Source organism: Bos indicus x Bos taurus, chromosome 25 (assembly GCF_003369695.1).
Source record: "Bos indicus x Bos taurus breed Angus x Brahman F1 hybrid chromosome 25, Bos_hybrid_MaternalHap_v2.0, whole genome shotgun sequence".
Classification (NCBI taxonomy): domain Eukaryota; kingdom Metazoa; phylum Chordata; class Mammalia; order Artiodactyla; family Bovidae; genus Bos; species Bos indicus x Bos taurus.
Genome location: NC_040100.1, coordinates 22,794,906 through 22,813,297, shown reverse-complemented (window position 1 = coordinate 22,813,297; position 18,392 = coordinate 22,794,906). Strand labels below are relative to the sequence as shown.

The 18,392-nt window shown below is 40.4% G+C and overlaps 1 protein-coding gene and 1 pseudogene across 1 annotated transcript in view; one reads left to right on the top strand and one right to left on the bottom strand.

The window, feature by feature from the left end:
* Positions 1-18,392, top strand: part of MOSMO (modulator of smoothened) — a 75,886-nt gene that overhangs the window by 14,771 nt on the left and 42,723 nt on the right. The window lies entirely within an intron of this gene.
* LOC113883489 lies at positions 7,626-9,861 on the bottom strand (annotated as a pseudogene).

The following is an 18,392-nucleotide window of genomic DNA, read 5'->3' as shown; positions in this document are numbered from 1 at the left end:
AGTTTGGAACCAGTCTGTTGTTCCATGTCTATTTCTAACTGTTGCTTCTTGACCTGTATACAGGTTTCTCAGTAGGCAGGTAAGATATCTGGTATTCCCATCTCTTTAAGAATTTTCCACAGCTTGTTGTGACCCACACAGTTAAAGGCTTTACCATAGTCAATGAATTTTGAAATTCCCTTGCTGGCTTTTTTTTGATCTGATGGATGTTGGCAATTTGACCTCTGATTCCTCTGCCTTTTCTAAACCCAACTTGACAACCTGTAAGTTCTCAGTTGAGGCCTAGCTTAGAGGATTTTGAGCATGACCTTGCTAGCATGTGAAATGAGCGCTGTTGTGTGGTAGTTTGAACATTCTTTAGCATTGCTCTCCTTTGGGATTGAAATGAAAATTGACTTTTTCCAGTCCTATGGCCACTGGTGAGTTTTCCAAATTTATTGGCATATCTCAGGTATTTGACATATTGAGTGCAACACTTACACAGCATCATCTTTTAGGATTTAAAGTAGCTCAGCTGGAATTCCAACACCTCCACTAGCTTTGTTCATAGTAGTGCTTCCTAAGGCCCACTTGACTTCATATTCCAGGATGTCTGGCTATGGGCAAGTGATCACACCATCGTGGTTATGTGGGTCATTAAGGTCTTTTTTGTACGGTTCTTCTGTGTATTCATACCACCTGTTCTTAATATCTTCTGCTTCTTTTAGGTCTTAGTGTTTCTGTCATTTAATTGTGTCCACATTTGCATGAAATATTTCTTTGGTATCTCTCATTTTTTTGAAGAGATCTCTAATCTTCCCCATTGTATTGCTTTCCTCTATTTCTTTGCCATGAAGTGATGGGACCAGGTGCCGTGATCTTTTGTTTTCTGAATGTTGAGCTTTAAGCCAACTTTTTCATGCTCCTCTTTCACTTTCATCAAGAGGCTTTTTAGTTCTTCAGTTTCTGCCATAAGGATGGTATCATCTGCATATCTGAGGTTATTAATTTCTCCCGGCAATCTTGATTCCAGCTTGTGCTTCTTCCAGCCCAGCATTTCTCATGATGTACTCTGCATATAAGTTGAATAAGCACAGTGTCAATATATAGCCTTGACGTACTCCTTTTCCTATTTGGAACCAGTCTGTTGTTCATGTCCAGTTCTAACTATTCCTTCTTGACCTGCATACAGATTTCTCAAGAGGCAGATCAGGTGGTCTGGTATTCCCATCTCTTTCAGAATTTTCCACAGTTTATTGTGATCCACAGTCAAAGGCTTTGGCTTAATCAATAAAGCAGAAATAGATGTTTTTCTGGAACTCTCTTTGCATTTTCCATGATCCAGCGGATGTTGGCAATTTATTTGATCTCTGGTTCCTCTGCCTTTTCTAAAACCAGCTTGAACATCTGAAAGTTCATGGTTCACATACTGTTGAAGCCTGGCTTGGAGAATTTTGAGCATTACTAGCGTAGGAGAAGGCAATGGCACCCCACTCCAGTACTCTTGCCTGGAAAATCCTATGGACAGAGGAGCCTGGTAGGCTGCAGTCCGTGGGGTCGCTAAAAGTCAGACACGATTGAGCGACTTCACTTCCACTTTTCACTTTCATGCAATGGAGAAGGAAATGGCAACCCACTCCAGTGTTCTTGCCTGGAGAATTCCAGGGACAGGGGAGCCTGGTGGGCTGCCGTCTCTGGGGTCACACAGAGTCGGACATGACTGAAGTGATTTAGCAGCAGCAGCAGCAGCGTATGAGATGAGTGCAATTGTGGGGTAGTTTGAGCATTCTTTGGCATTGCCTTTCTTTGGAATTGGAATGAAAACTGACCTTTTCCACTCCTGTGGCCACTGCTGAGTTTTCCAAATTTGTTGGCATATTGAGTGCAGCACTTTCACAGCATCATCTTTCCGGATTTGAAATAGCTCAACTGGAATTCCATCACCTCCACTAGCTTTGTTCATAGTGATGCTTCCTAAGGCCCACTTGACTTCACATTCCAGGATGTCTGGCTCTAGATGAGTGATCACACCATCGTGATTATCTTGGTTGTGAAGATCTTTTTTATACAGTTCTTCTGTGTATTCTTGCCACCTCTTCTTAATGTCTTCTGCTTCTGTTAGGTCCATACCATTTTTGTCCTTTATTGAGCCCATCTTTGCATGAAATGTTCCCTTGGTAGCTCTAATTTTCTTGAAGAGATCTCTAGACTTTCCCATTCTATTGTTTTCAGTGGCAGACTTTATTTTTTGGGACTCCAAAATCACTGCAGATGGTGACTGCAGCCATGAAATTAAAAGACGTTTACTCCTTGGAAGAAAAGTATGACCCACCTAGACAGCATATTAAAAAGCAGAGACATGACTTTGCCAACAAAGATCATCAAAGCTATGATTTTTCCAGTAGTCATGTATACATGTGAGAGTTGGACTATAAAGAAAGCTGAGCACCAAAGAATTGATGCTACTGAACTGTGGTGTTGCAGAAGACTCTTGAGAGTCCTTTGGACTGCAAGGAGATCCAACCAGTCCATCCTAAAGGAAATTAGTCCTGAATATTCGTTGGAAGGACTGATGTTGAAGCTAAAACTCCAATACTTTGGCCACCTGATGCAAAGAGCTGACTCACTGGAAAAGACCCTGATGCTGGGAAAGATTGAGGGCAGTAGGAAAAGGGGACAACAGAGGTTGAGATGGTTGGATGGCATCACCAACTCAATGGGCATGAGTTTGAGTAAACCCTAGAAGTTGGTGATGGACAGGGAGGCCTGTCATGATGTAGTCCACAGGGTCGCAAAGAGTCAGACACGACTCAGCAACTGAACTGAACTCAACTGATATCTTTGCATTATTCTAAGACATCCTCAGACAACCATTTTGCCTTCTTACATTTCTTTTTCTTGGGGATGGTTTGGTCACAGCCTCCTGTACAGTGTTATGAACCTCCGACCATAGTTCTTCAGGCACTCTGTTTCTCAGATCTAATCCCTTGAATCTGTTTTTCATTTCCTCTGTATAATCATAAGGGATTTGATTTAGATCATGCCTAAATGGCCTAGTGGTTTTCCCTACTTTCGTCAATTTTAAGTCTGAATTTTGCAATAAGGAACTCATGATCTGAGCCACAGTCAGCTCCCGGTCTTGTTTTGCTGACTGTATAGAGCTTCTCCATCTTTGGCTGCACAGAATATAATCAATATATTCAATCAGTATAATCAGTCTGATTTTGGTATTGACCATTTGGTGATGTCCATGGGTAGAGTCATCTCTTTTGTTGTTGGAAGAGGGTTGCTGTGACCAGTGCATTATCTTGGCAAAACTTTGTTAGCCTTTGCCCTGCTTCATTTTATACTCCACGGCCAAACTTGCCTGTTATTCCAGGTATCTCTTCACTTCTTACTTTTGCATTTCAGTCCCCTGTGATGAAAAGGACATCTTATTTTGGTGTTAGTTCTAGAAGGTCTTGTGGATCTTCATAGAACCATTCAGCTTCATCTTCTTCAGCATTAGTGGTTGGGGTGTAGGCTTGGATTACTGTAATGTTGAATGATTTGCTTTGGAAATGAACTGAAATCGTTCTGTCATTTTTGAGATTGCACCCCAAGTACTGCATTTTGGACTCTTTTCTTGATTATGAGAGATACTCCATTTCTTCTAAGGGATTCTTGCCCACAGTAGTAGACATAATAATCATCTGAGTTAAATTCGCTCATTCCTGTCCCTCCTCCCTGAGAGCATTGTCTTCTACAAACACAAAACCTGGAAATGGTTGAGGAAGATGGAACCTCCTAACCATTGTTTGGGGTGGAGTCGGTGTTCCGGAAGCATATTGGGTTGGGCCAGTTGGGAAGGGCCTCGTTGGACTTTTAGCTGCATTGTGCCTGCTAGGTGTCTGTCTGGGAATGGGAATAGCTGGGTAGAAGGCAGAGAAGGGGGCTTCCTTGGTAGCTCAGCTGGAAAAGAATCCACCTACAATGCAGGAGACCCCGGTGTGATTCCTTGGTCAGTAAGATCCTCTGGAGAGGATACCCACTCCAGTATTCTTGGGCTCCCCTGGTGGCTTAGATAGTAAAGCATCTGCCTGCAATGCACGAGACCTGGGTTCGATCCCTGGGTTGGGAAGATTCCCTGGAGGAGGGCATGGCAAGCCACTCCAGTATTCTTACCTGGAGAATCCCCATGGACAAAGGAGCCTGGCAGCTACAGTCCATGAGGTCACAAAGAGTCAGACACGACTGAGTGACTAAGCACAGCACAGCACATTTCTGTCCACTTAGTTCACTCATTACTAAAATATTAATGTTCACTCTTGCTATCTCCTATTTGACCACTTTCGATTTACCTTGATTCATGGACCGTTAGGTTTGTATGCAATTCCAGGTTTCTATGCAATATTGTTCTGACAGCATTGGACTTTACTTTCACCACCAGACACATCCACAGCTGGGCGTCCATTCCTCTTTGGCTCAGCGTCTTTATTCTTTCTGGAGCTATTTCTCTGCTTTTCTCCAGTAGCATATTGGACACCTGCCAGTCTGGGGGGTTCATCTTTCAGTGTCTTCACTTTTTTTTTTTTAATAAACATCAAACACCTACCATCCATTTTTATCAAGTTTAAGATAACATGGATTTTAAATATTCTTATTTTCTGTATCTCTAAGAAAGAAAAAAGAAAGTGAAGTCGCTCAGTCGTGTCCGACTCTTTGCGACCCCATGGACTGTAGCCTACCAGGCTCCTCTGTCCATGGGATTTTCCAGGCAAGAATACTGGAGTGGGTTGCCATTTCCTTCTCCAAGTGTCTTCGCTTTTTGCCTTTTTATACTGTTCATCTGTAAATGGGGATAATACCTATTACCTTGCAAAGTGGCTGGACAGATCAATACACCTGGACCACCTGCCACACCTATGTGCAGGCACCTATGATAGGTGGCTGTTGTTGTTAAAGAACTAAACGGGTTAATCTCTTATCACATCACAATGCATAATATAATGTTGAGATTGGCTATTTACCCCTCATATAGTCACCAAAAGCAATCTGATTTTTTTTTTTTTCCAACTCGGATATATCACTGTGTTAGACCTGGTTGCCCATATCATTTTTACCATACATGCCTGATACTTAACCTGGATTGCTGTCTTCTTCCTTCCAGTTTAGTGCACTAAGAGAAAAAAAATACCAGGCAGCCTATTTATTGTGTATTTATGTATTTGCTTTTGGCTGCCCTGGGTCTTCATTGCTGCACGCAAGCTTCTGCTAGTGGCGGTTAGCGGAGGCCACTCTTGGTTGCAGTGTGCAGGCTTCTCCTTGCAGTGACTTCTGCTGTTACAGTGCCTGGTTCTAGGGTAGCCAGGTTCAGTAGTTGTGGCACACAGGCTTCGCTGCTCCTCAGCATGTGGAATCTTTCCAGACCAGGGACAAACCCATGCCCCCTGAATTGGCAGGTGGATTCTTAACCACTGGACAACCAGGGAAGTCTCAGGTAGCCTATTTAAATGCTTATATACAAGTTCTGTTCTGCATATTAAAAGTAACATGTATTTGGGGATTCTCTAGTAATGATGACAGAATATACTAAACCATATTTCTGTCAGCCTTTTTACTGTAATGTTTGCTAAGTGCGCTATGGATGTAGTTTGTGGCCCAAGAATAGATTTTCCCCTAACCAGCCAACTGTATAAGCCATGACCTTGACCTCCTTAGTTGAAGTCAGTAACCAAGTATAAAGTGTTCTAAAAGTAAAGGATGATTGATAATCACAGGTAACCTATAATTTGTTATAGTCCTCTTCGTTTGCTTATTATTAGACATAAAATGAGAAACTCTGTATTTTCCTATCTGTAGATAAAATAATTATATTGAGAGTTTAAATTTTTAAAATCATTAATTGAATCACTGAAAAACCCATAGCAATGAATCTTCTTTAAATAACAGATGTATGTAGGCATGTAAGATCACCTTTAGGACTCCCACTTTCACAAAATTTAGTGGGTTAGGATCAGAAAACAAACCCTTATGTTGAAGTGTTGCTGGTATAGGACTAACTCCCAGAGCTTTCTTTCGGGAGTATTTGCCTACTAACCATCCAGCAGGTAGTTATCATCCATTAACCATTTAGACTCACACTAGTAGCCAGTAAGATGCTTGCTTTAAGTGCACCACCTTGTATTTAAGATTTTATTTTTTTGACTTTCAAGTTTTATTTTTTCAATTGGAGTATAGTTGATTTTCAGTGTCATGTTAGTTTCCGCTTACAGCAAAGTGAATCAGTTATGCGTACACATATATCCACTCTTCTTATAGGTTCTTTACCCATATAGGTCATTACAGAGTATTGAGTAGAGTTCCCTGTGCTATACAGTAGGTCCTTATTATGTATCTATTTTATCTCTAGTAGTGTATACATGTCAATTCCAATCTCCCAATTGATCCCTCACCACTTAAGATTTTAATTAATGTTATTGTGAATATCTTCAGAGTTATCAGGGAGGTTGGTACATTTTGGTTTTTCCTGCTGTGCTGTTTCTTTTTTTATTTTTGTCTCTGTTAAGTTGTTGGCCAGTGCTTTTGTTCTCTTTGTTAGCCTAGAGTTAATGAAAATACTTAAATACTTTTCCCATAAATACTTAAATACTTTATCCCTTATATATCGCCTCCTTTTGCCATCTGCCCTCCCTCTTTAGGAGCTTGTGGCAAATCCCCAACTTGACCATTCAGGCAGTTCACATCCAGTTGAAAAAGTCCGGGTTGCAAGTGTCATCAGCCGTCCCAAATGGTGCAGTTCCCTGTGACTTTTCTTGTATCTCCTTAGGTGTACAACCAAAGACCTCTAATGTGGTTAAGGGCTCCGATTTTCTGATTTGGGGTGTTGTTTTTTTTTGGGGGGGGAGAATCCACCCACTTCTTTGAAGAACAGGACTGTCTTTTGACTGTATGATTATAAACTACAGAAGCACTTGCTCCTTTTTTGTGAACATATTCTCTTCTGCATTCCAGAAATTCTTTAACGATTCTGCTCTGTTATTGACATTTTCCCATGCTGTTATAGAATTTTTCTAAATGTAAATTGCTTGGGTCATTTCATTGAGATTTGGAAAAGGAAGAAGGGCAAACTGACTCACTTTATCCCCCAAGTGAAGGTGTTAGTTAGTCGCTAAGTGGTGTCCAGCTGTTTTGTGACCCCATGGACTATAGCTTGTCAGGCTCCTCTATCCATGGAATTCTCCAGACAAGAATACTGGAGTGGGTAGCCATGCCCTCCTCCAGGGGATTGTCCCAACCCAAGGATAAAACCCAGGTCTCCTGAATTGCAGGCAGATTCTTTACTAAGAAGCCCAAAGGTGTGTAACAAATGCTAACTGAATGCGAGAAATCAAAAGAGATTTAGTCCATATTAATTTATTGTCTTTTAAATTTTTATTAATACTCGGAAAAGTTGTAATATAGTAATTTTCCTAAGTCACACTTTTTTTTTTTTTTTTTAAGGTAAGCTAGGAAAGATTTGGCTTCCCTGGTGCCTCAGTGGTAAAGAATCTACCTGCCAAATGCAGGAATCGTGGGTTCCATCCCTGGGTTGGGACTAACTCCTGGAGAAGGAAATGGCAACCTGCTGCAGTATTCTTGCCTGGGAAATCCCATGGACAGAGGAGTCCGGTGGGCTGCAGTCCATGGAGTCACCAAATAGTTGGACATGATTTAGCAACTAAACAGCAACAAAAAGAGGCTTAAATTCTGTAGTCCCCAAATGGTAAGAACATTGGGTGATTGGTTAGAATGCAGGAGACATTACATTAGTTAAGTGACTAGTAACACAGACTCTGGAATCTGGATTCAAATTCTCCCTGTGCTGTTTGCTAATGGCATGGTCTTGGCTGACGTACTTCTGGGGCCTCTTTAAAGGTTAAAGCATCATGTATATAAAAAAAACAGTGCTTGGCACATAGCACTGCATATCAGCTAAAATTAATGGGACTGACTTTTGCAGATTTTTTGCTATAATCTTTTCAGTAGTCATAGGCAGTTATCTTAAAATTGATCATAAATGCTGTGTAGTTTTTGGTTGTAGATATAAATGTCACCATACTAGAATATAGAATCTAGCCCATGTACAAACGGACTTTTTTTTTTACCTTATATAAAGAATAATACCACTATAATGAAATGCTAAAAGAAAGCTTTGCTTGAACCATGTATATGTTTCACATACTCACAAAAAATAAAAATGATAGCAAGAAAGTAAGTCCTACTGTTGAGTACAAATTGAAACCAGTGAGCCTAACTGCATGTCAGATTGATAATGTAACTACCCAGGAAAAAAGAATAAAGTAACTTTTGAATACAGTGCTGTGGCTGTGTTCTCTTAGTGGACCATACCTAAGGACAGAGAGACCATTGTTGGTCTTGGTAGGTGGCGAACCCCCTATAGTAGGTCTTCACAAGAACTGTTATTCCCATTTTGCTGATGAAGAAGTATAGTTGAAGAAGGGAATGATTTGTTTGGCATCTTTTAATAAGGTGGGAGAGCTGAATTTAAAAGCCCATAACCTGTTCATTATACCACATTACTTTTTAAAATTGTTATAGTGCGCTGTTAGATGAGTCCCTGGTTTCTTTAGTTCTTACCTTTCGTTTATTGTTCTTCCCTTCCCTGTATCTTTTATTATTTCTTTTCTTTATCATCTGTAATATTAGTCAGAACCTCATTTTCAAGAGCTTCTTGGCCTCTTGTATCTCCTTTCCTTCAAGAATTTCATTCCATGCCATCATGCCTACCTTTTTGAAATCTGCCTTCCTAAATTAAAGGGTGTGTGACACTTCCCACGCTTTTCATTATGAATTCCAAGGTGGCCTGAAAGATTTTCTCTTGATTCTCATTCCTCCTACTTTGTCAATAATTAGTTTCCTGCTGAATTATAGCTAGTGTCAAAGTCATGATTACTTACAGGCATAGTCTGTATTGATAACTGATCCTGAAAGTTTTAAATGAGAGAGCTTCAGTCTTTTTTTTTTTTTCAGTTTGTTTCAATTGTTTATTAACTGGCCAGATTGCAGAAATAATCCTGGTAGATACCTTAGTTCATCCTTCCAATAAGCCTCTTGATCTGGTCTTCCCTGTTGCCAGCGTCTCCACCTTCTACAAAATGGGTGGTCTTTTTCATTCCCCTTCATGGAGAAGACAGTTTAAAGGGCCGCAGGAAGTTGTTTGCCGCTTTGAAACGTTTTCCAACGGTATAGATCTCATGAATCAGATCCTGCGTGCAGATGATTCCGTATTTCCCAAGAGACCGAGCAATCAGTGCATTGTATGTCAGGGCAGTTCACTTCTTGTTCATTTTGCCATAACCACGCTTGTAGATCAGTTCATTTACAGACTTCAGATTTGGGTACCCCCATGTAATGTATGGCTCCACAATTCTCAGCATGTTAATTGATGCCTTGTTGAGCTTCACAAAGGTGCCATTGAAGATCTGCCGGAGGCAAAGGAGCTGCAGCACCTTTCAAACCTTTGGGCTCACACCGTTGATACCTCTGATCCTGATGACAAATGCCAGTTTGGGTTCTGCGGGTACATAGAAGTTGCCGGCTTTTCGTGCCATCCTAGCCATTTGAATTTCAGTTCTGTACATCTGCCTATATTCCTTGTGGTAATGCTTGGCTTTTTCATAGATAAGCTTCCTCCTTGCCTTTCAAAGCATCTTTTGGGCAAACTTCTTTCTCAGGCACTTGATCTTAAGCTCTACGAAATTCTTTCGCTTTTTCTTAAGGGTTTCTGGCACAGCAGGAACCTTCTTTTTCTTCTCTTCTGCACCCTCCATGGTTCCAGCTGGGAAAGAGGTGAAAGCTTCATTCCTAAAGACATCTACCTGTTTGTAACTTGAAATATCTTATGGGGATTTGGTGAGATATGTGGTGTGGAAAGTGATAGAGAATGCAATTGTTGGACCTGCATTTTTTCTATGAGAAATAGTCGAAACAAATATCAGTTTATAAACTGTGATTTTGAAATGATTGATTCATTAAAGAAGGCAAGTAAAAATAGCAATGAAACAAAACATAATAACTAGTTAAATGAACTTTCTGTTCTTTGAAAAGGGACTGATTAAGGAAGAAAATATGTAAATAATTTGAGTACATAAGCTGTTATTTGAGATTTTGCTGGGTAAAACTGATGGGAAGAATTAAACTATACAAGAATTTAGTTGGATCTTGCTTAAAGTACTTTGTGTTGTAAATCTCCAAACTTGTAAACTACAGCATTTAAAGAACCTCTTCTTGAATTAGCACAATCAAAATGGAATTCATTCTATTTTTTAATCATTCCTGAATTACTATCTTTAATTTTTTAAAAAATTCTGGATTATTCCAGTTGGCCCCATCTTTTTAAAAAAATTTTTTTAATTTTATATTGGAATATAGCCAATTAACAATACTGTGATAGTTTCAGGTAAACAGCAGAGGGACTCAGCCATACCCAATACATGTATCCATTCTCCTCCAAACCACCTTCCCATCCAGGCTGCCACATAACATTGAGCAAAGTTCTCTGTGCTGTACAGTAGGTCCTTGTTGGTTATCCATTTCAGATATAGCAGTGTATGCATGTCATCCCAAACTGACTATCTCTTCCTCCCATTCTTACCACCTGACAACCATAAGTTCATTCTCAAAGTCTGGGAGTCTGTTACTAGTTTGTAAATAAGTTCGTTTCTATTATTTCTTTTTAAATTCCACATACAAGGGATACCATATGATATTTCTCCTTCTCTGTCTGACTTCATGCAATATAACAATCTCTAGGTCCATCTCTGGAGAAGGCAATGGCACCCCACTCCAGTACTCTTGCCTGGAAAATCCCATGGATGGAGGAGCCTGGTAGGCTGCAGTCCATGAGGTCGCTGAGTCGGACACAACTGAGCGACTTCACTTTCACTTTTCACTTTCATGCATTGGAGAAGGAAATGTCAACCCACTCCAGTGTTCTTGCCTGGAGAATCCCAGGGACGGGGGAGCCTGGTGGGCTGCCGTCTCTGGGGTCGCACAGCGTCGGACATGACTGAAGTGACTTAGCAGCAGCAGCAGCAGGTCCATCTCTGTTGCTGCAAATGGTATTACTTCCTTATTTTCACTATCTTTAAAGTGCATGATTTTAAAATGTAATTTAATATAGTAACTCAGCTGGTAAATCATCTGCCTGCAATGCAGGAGACCCCAGTTCAATTCCTAGGTTGGGTAGATTCCCTGGAGAAGGGATACCCACTCCAGTATTCTTGGGCTTCCCTGGTTGCTCAGACAGTGAAGAATCCGCCTGCAATGCAGGAGATCTGGGTTCGATCCCTGGGTTGGGAAGATCCCCTGGAGGAGGGCATGGCAACCCACTTCAGTATTGTTGCCTGGAGAATTCCCATGGACAGAGGTGCCTGACGGGCTACAGTCCATGAGGTCACAAAGAGTTGGACATGACTGAGCAACTAAGCACAGCACATATCAGAGAAATTGTCCAGAAAACCTAGGCCCAGAATTTCAGTATAATGTTAAAAAGAAATAAGATTAGCAATCAGATTAATTTTTTTTAATTTATGTTTTATCAGAATTAAGACAGTAAAATAATGTTATAGTCTTTTATTGGATTAACTGAGTTTCTAAACACCTGAAGAAAATTATTTTAGTATTTCCTGTGCAGAGTTTGTGAAGAATGTGCCTTTGTCTGTGGAATCAGAGTCATGAGACCTCTTTGCTGATGTTTCTAAAGGTTAACTCTCTGGATAAACTTACCAAAAAAAAAAAAAAAAACACTATTCTACCAAAATATGCCTAAATAGTAAACTGTTCACGAAGTATCGAATCAGACTTTTTTCCAGCGGGTACCTAGTCATTTAACCTGTTATTCAGTTTCCTCATTTGTATTATTTTGAGAATTAAATAAGTATATGTAAAACAGTTAATGATACTATGACTGGCACTAAATAAGTGCCCAGAATATAGTGGCAGCTATTACTATTTATCCTTCCCTTGCCCCTAGATTTACAAGTGATAGGGAAGCAAAATTTATTTTGAGCACCCTTTATTCTAATGTTAAGGTTTTAAAGTAGAGGTTAGGACAAAATCATATTTTTCTGAACCCAAACACTTGAGATTCTGTTTGGGAAGTGAGAAAGCTGCCAAATGTCTACTCTACTTGTGCAGTGGCAAGAAGATTGAATTTCTAGTTTGTTTCCTGCCTCAAGTGCTTGCCTTCGATCCTTTGTCTCAATATGAAAATTTCTGTATTCGTTTGGAGATCCTTGTCTGACTGAAACAACAGAGAACAGCTTCCAGCAGTTTTAGTATGGCTAGCTAACCATAACTTTCTGGAAGAATATCTGGATGCAGTTGCAATTTTTAAAGCCTATCATATTTTATGACATTAAATTTCTTTCCGTTCTTTTCCTAAGTTGTGCCCATTCATCTTAAGAAATACACATTTTATGCAGAAAATGTAAGTATATAGTTGACTATCAATAAAAATTATTATCAATTAAACTACTCGAGTTTTCCCTTATCTCAGTTTCAGAATATAATCATTATACCAAACACATACATGCACATACATATATACCCATACATGCAAATGTAAACTTTCTTTATTGTGATTACTCAATTGCTTTATGTAGTAGAAGTTATGATTTATTATTATTATTATTATACTCATTTCATCAGTGTCATGGGCATCCCTGGTGGCTCAGTCAGATGGTAAAGAATCTGCCTGCAATGCAGGAGACCTGAGTTCGATTCCTGGGTCGGGAAAATCCCCTGGAGAAGGGAATGGCAATCCACGCCAGTATTCTTGCCTGAAGAATCCCATGGACAGAAGATCCTGGTGGGCTGCAGTCCATGGGTTGGCAGAGTCGGACACAGCTGAACAACTAACATTTTCACTTTCACATCAGTGTCACAGATAAGCTGCTGAACCCTGGTCTTTTTTTTTTTTAATTTATGTATTTGACTACATTAGGTCTTAGTTGCAGATTGCAGGATCTTTCGTTGTGGCATGCAGGCTGTCTAGTTGTGGTGTGGGCTTAGCTGCCCCACAGCATGTGGGATCTTAGTCCCCTGACCAGGGATAGAAGCTGTGTCACCTGCATAAGAAGGTGGATTCTTAACCACTGGACCACCAAGGAAGTCCCCTGGACCCTGGTCTTTAAAGAGAGAGAATCCGGGGCTTACCTGGCAGTTGAGTTATCAGTTATCTGTTCTTCAGATACAGGGAGGCACAGCTTTGATCCTTGGTCAGGGAACTAAGATCCGTCATGCCACACATCTTGGCCAAAAAAATTGAGAGCAGATGCTGACATCAGAAGTGCATAATTAATACTTTGTAAATATCAGATGGTGGTTTTGTTTGTTTTTAAAATGGTCATTTTTCCTGCTTCATCAAAAGACATTCTTTTTTTAAAATAATTTTATTTATTCATTCTTTTTTGTCTGTGTTGGGTCTTCACTGCTGCCTGGGCCCTTCTCCAGCTTTAGTGAGCTGGGGCCTCCCCTCAGCTGCGGTGCTCAGGCTTCCCATTGCAGAGCAAGTGCTTTAGGGCTTGTGGGCTCCAGCAGTTGCGGCTTCTGAGCTCCAGAGCATAGTCTCAATATTTGTGGCACACGGATTCATTTGTTCCACAGCACGTAGAATCCTCCCGGACCGGACCCTTCACCACTGAGCCACCAGGGAACCCCCAGAAGGGTGTTTTAAACTCATTTCTAAAAATAACATTAAGTTGATGCATAGTTGATTAACAGTATTACTTTCAGGTGTATGCATATTGATTCAACGTTTTATAGATATGCTCCATTAAAAACTTACTACAATATAATGGCTATAATTCCTGGTGCTAAACAATATATCCTTATTGCTTATCTATTTTATATAGCTGCTTATAGTTTTTAATCCCATACTCCTAATTTTCCCCTCTTCCCTTTGGTAACCACTAGTTTTTCTATATCCATGACTATTTCCTTTTTCAAATTACCCTTTAAAAAATTTTTTTTAGGTTATTTTTATTTTTGGCTGCACTGGGTCGTCGTTGCTGTGCGCAGGCTTTCTCTAGTTGCAGCAAGCAGCAGCTGCCCTCGTAAGGTGTGGGCTTCTCGTTGTGGCGGTTTCTCTTGTTGCAGAGCAGAGCACTAGGGCTCATGGGCTCTGTGGTTGTGTCAGTAGAGCTTAGTTGCCCCACAGCGTGTGGAATCTCCCTAGAGTAGGAATCAAACCCATGTCCCCTGCATTGGCAGGTAGATTCTTAACCAGTGGACCACCAGGGAAGTCCTAAATTACCTTTTACTATACTGAACCTCTTTCTTGTAGGAATTGTTACATATAATCTTCTTGAGGCTTCCCAGCTGGTGTTAGTGATAAAGAATCTGCCTGCCAATGCAAGAAATGCAGTAAGCTCGGGTTCAATCCCTGGGTCAGGAATATTTCCTAGGAAATGGTACCCACTCCAGTTTTCTTGCCTGGAAAATTCCGTGGGCAGAGGAGCCTGGCAGGCTACAGTCCATGGGGCCACAAAGAGCAACATGACTGAGCTATTGCACCATATATATACTCTTCTTAGTCATATTTCCTTTAATTTTTTTTTCTAAAACTTTATTTTCCCAAAGGTGATAAATTATATTTCATGTTCTACATTTACTTTCCATTTACCATTGCATCACCACTATATATGTGAATTAGTACGTATGATCAGAGTATTACTTCCTTTACACTTTCTGTGATGCTCATGTTTTTAAAAGTTATAAAGTACAGATCGTTAAGTGTAAATTCCTACCATTTTGAATACTTGCAAGTTCAAAAGAATTTTTTTCCCAAGGCTGTTAGGTATGTGTATGATTCATAACATGAAACAGGGTTGCCTGTTCTTTCTCAATTAAGTTGACGTTTAAAGTCTTCTGGTCTTTCCTGTCTGTACTTAGCTGCTCAGTCGTGTCCGACTCTTTGCAACCCTATGGACTGTAGCACGCCAGGTTTTTCTCCTGGCAAGACAGGAGTGGGTTGCCATTTCCTCCTCCAGGGGATCTTCCCAACCCAGGGATCAAACTCAGGTCTCCCGTATTGCAGGCAGATTCTTTACTGTCTGATCCACCAGGGAAGCCCCTTATCTGTCTAGGGGAAAAATATCTAACATAGTTTAATGTCATGTAGATTATCATAGATCTTACAATTTGGGAAAATTCTCCTTTCTTCAATCTCCTTTCCAGTTTTAAAGCTTTTACCTCTCCTTTCAGTGTGCCACCAAAATGTAGTTTGGTAATCAGTTGATTTGAACTTTAGACACTAAAATCTTCTGGACAGAAAATGCTGTTGTGTTCTTAAGGGCTTTTCCTCAGTTATTTGGACCTCTCATAGAAATTTTGAAATCACTGGATTGTTAAACAGCTTCACACAAAAATTTATGTTTGGCTATAAAGACCATTTTCTCAGATTCCTTCCCCGTAAACCCATGTTTCTCTGCCCAGCCCCCCAGGTTTGGGATGTTTCCTAGCAAAATTGTTTCTGATATCCGTTCTTATATTAGAAGAAATCTATTCAAAGTGTGTCACCATGTTGCTTTGGACTCCATACGGAATTCATACTATCTGCTCAAACTTCATCCAGATTCAGAATTGGTTAGAGTGCTCTGAGCCTCAGTATTCTCTTGGGTCTTTTATTTTGCAGACTTACCTGTAGATTGACTATTCACTGCGGTTCAGAACCTGTCATGCATCTCTGCAGGAAAAGGTTCAAATGCAGTTGTATGTGAAAATCAAAACTTTATTTTTCCAAACAACGTGTATGTCTATGTAAAGCTAAACCAGCTAAGGCAGGTCACTGTTTTTCCACTTGAAAACTTGCTTCAAGTGTCATAACATGAATGTTTCATGCATATTTCTAGGCAAATTATGCACCAGTGCCTTTCTCTTTACAATTAAATATTTCCAGTTCAGAACTTTTTTTTTAAGTATTCTATTGAGCTGACAAATGGTCACAAAAGTGATTCTGACTTATTCCATTTTTTACAAAGTATTTTTTACCTACTCTAGGATAAGATGCAATAAAGACTCAGTTTTAGTGAAAGCGACAAACAAACAGTTAGTTGGAATTCAGTAAGAAGAGTGCTAGCTCAGTTCAGTCGTTCAGTCGTGTCCGACTCTTTTACGACCCCATAAATCTCAGCACGCCAGGCCTCCCTGTCCATCACCAACTCCCACAGTTCACTCAGACTCACGTCCATTGAGTCAGTGATGCCATCCAGCCATCTCATCCTCTGTCGTCCCCTCCTCCTCCTGCCCCCAATCCCTCCCAGCATCAGAGTCTTTTCCAATGAGTCAACTCTTCGCATGAGGTGGCCAAAGTACTGAGTTTCAGCTTTAGCATCATTCCTTCCAAAGAAATCCCAGGGCTGATCTCCTTCAGAATGGACTGGTTGGATCTCCTTGCAGTCCAAGGGACTCTCAAGAGTCTTCTCCAACACCACAGTTCAAAAGCATCAATTCTTTGGCCCTCAGCCTTCTTCACAGTCCAACTCTCACATCCCTACATGACCACAGGAAAAACCATAGCCTTGACTAGACGGACCTTTGTTGGCAAAGTAATGTCTCTGCTTTTGAATGTGCTATCTAGGTTGGTCATAACTTTCCTTCCAAGGAGTAAGCGTCTTTTAATTTCATGGCTGCAGTCACCATCTGCAGTGATTTTGGAGCCCCCCAAAATAAAGTCTGACACTGTTTTCACTGTTTCCCCATCTATTTCCCATGAAGTGATGGGACCGGATGCCATGATCTTCGTTTTCTGAATGTTGAGCTTTAAGCCAACTTTTTCATGCTCCTCTTTCACTTTCATCAAGAGGCTTTTTAGTTCCTCTTCACTTTCTGCCATAAGGGTGGTGTCATCTGCATATCTGAGGTTATTGATATTTCTCCCGGCAATCTTGATTCCAGCTTGTGTTCCTTCCAGTCAAGCGTTTCCATGATGTGCTCTGCATATAAGTTAAATAAGCAGGGTGACAATATATATCCTTGACATGCTCCTTTTCCTATTTGGAACCAGTCTGTTGTTCCATGTCCAGTTCTAACTATTGCTTCCTGACCTGCATACAGATTTCTCAAGAGGCAGGTCAGGTGGTCTGGTATTCCCATCTCTTTCAGAATTTTCCACAGTTTATTGTGATCCACACAGTCAAAGGCTTTGGCATAGTCAATAAAGCAGAAATAGATGTTTTTCTGGAACTCTCTTGCTTTTTCCATGATCCAGCAGATGTTGGCAATTTGATCTCTGGTTCCTCTGCCTTTTCTAAAACCAGCTTGAACATCAGGAAGTTCACGGTTCACGTATTGCTGAAGCCTGGCTTGGAGAATTTTAAGCATTACTTTACTAGCATGTGAGATGAGTGCAATTGTGCGGTAGTTTGAGCATTCTTTGGCATTGCCTTTCTGAAGTTGAACAGCATTACCAAGCTGAAGTTGAACGGTTCTGTGAAGACCTACAAGACCTTTTAGAACTAACACCCAAAAAAGATGTCCTTTTCATTTTACGGGACTGGAATGCAAAAGTAGGAAGTCAAGAAACACCTGGAGTAACAGGCAAATTCGGCCTTGGAATACAGAATGAAGCAGGGCAAAGACTAATAGAGTTTTGCCAAGAAAATGCACTGGTCAGAGCAAACACCCTCTTCAAACAACACAAGGGAAGACTCTACACATGGACATCACCAGATGGTCAACACCGAAATCAGATTGATTATATTCTTTGCAGCCAAAGATGGAGAAGCTCTATACAGTCAACAAAAACAAGACCAGGAGCTGACTGTGGCTCAGATCATGAACTCCTTATTACCAAATTCAGACTTAAATTGAAGAAAGTAGGGAAAACCACTAGACCATTCAGGTATGACCTAAATCAGATCCCTTATGATTATACAGTGGAAGTGAGAAATAGATTTAAGGACCTAGATCTGATAGATGGAGTGCCTGATGAACTATGGAATGAGATTCGTAACATTGTACAGGAGACAGGGATCAAGACCATATCCATGGAAAAGAAATGCAAAAAAGCAAAATGGCTGTCTGGGGAGGCCTTACACATAGCTGTGAAAAGAAGAGAAGCGAAAAGCAAAGGAGAAAAGGAAAGATATAAGCATGTGAATGCAGAATTCTAAAGAATAGCAAGAAGAGATAAGAAAGCCTTCCTCAGCAATCAATGCAAAGAAATAGAAGAAAACAACAGAATGGGAAAGACTAGAGATCTCTTCAAGAAAATTAGAGATGCCAAGGGAACGTTTCATGCAAAGATGGGCTCGATAAAGGACAGAAATGGTATGGACCTAACAGAAGCAGAAGATATTAAGAAGAGGTGGCAAGAATACACAGAAGTACTGTACAAAAAAGATATTCACAACCAAGATAATGACGAT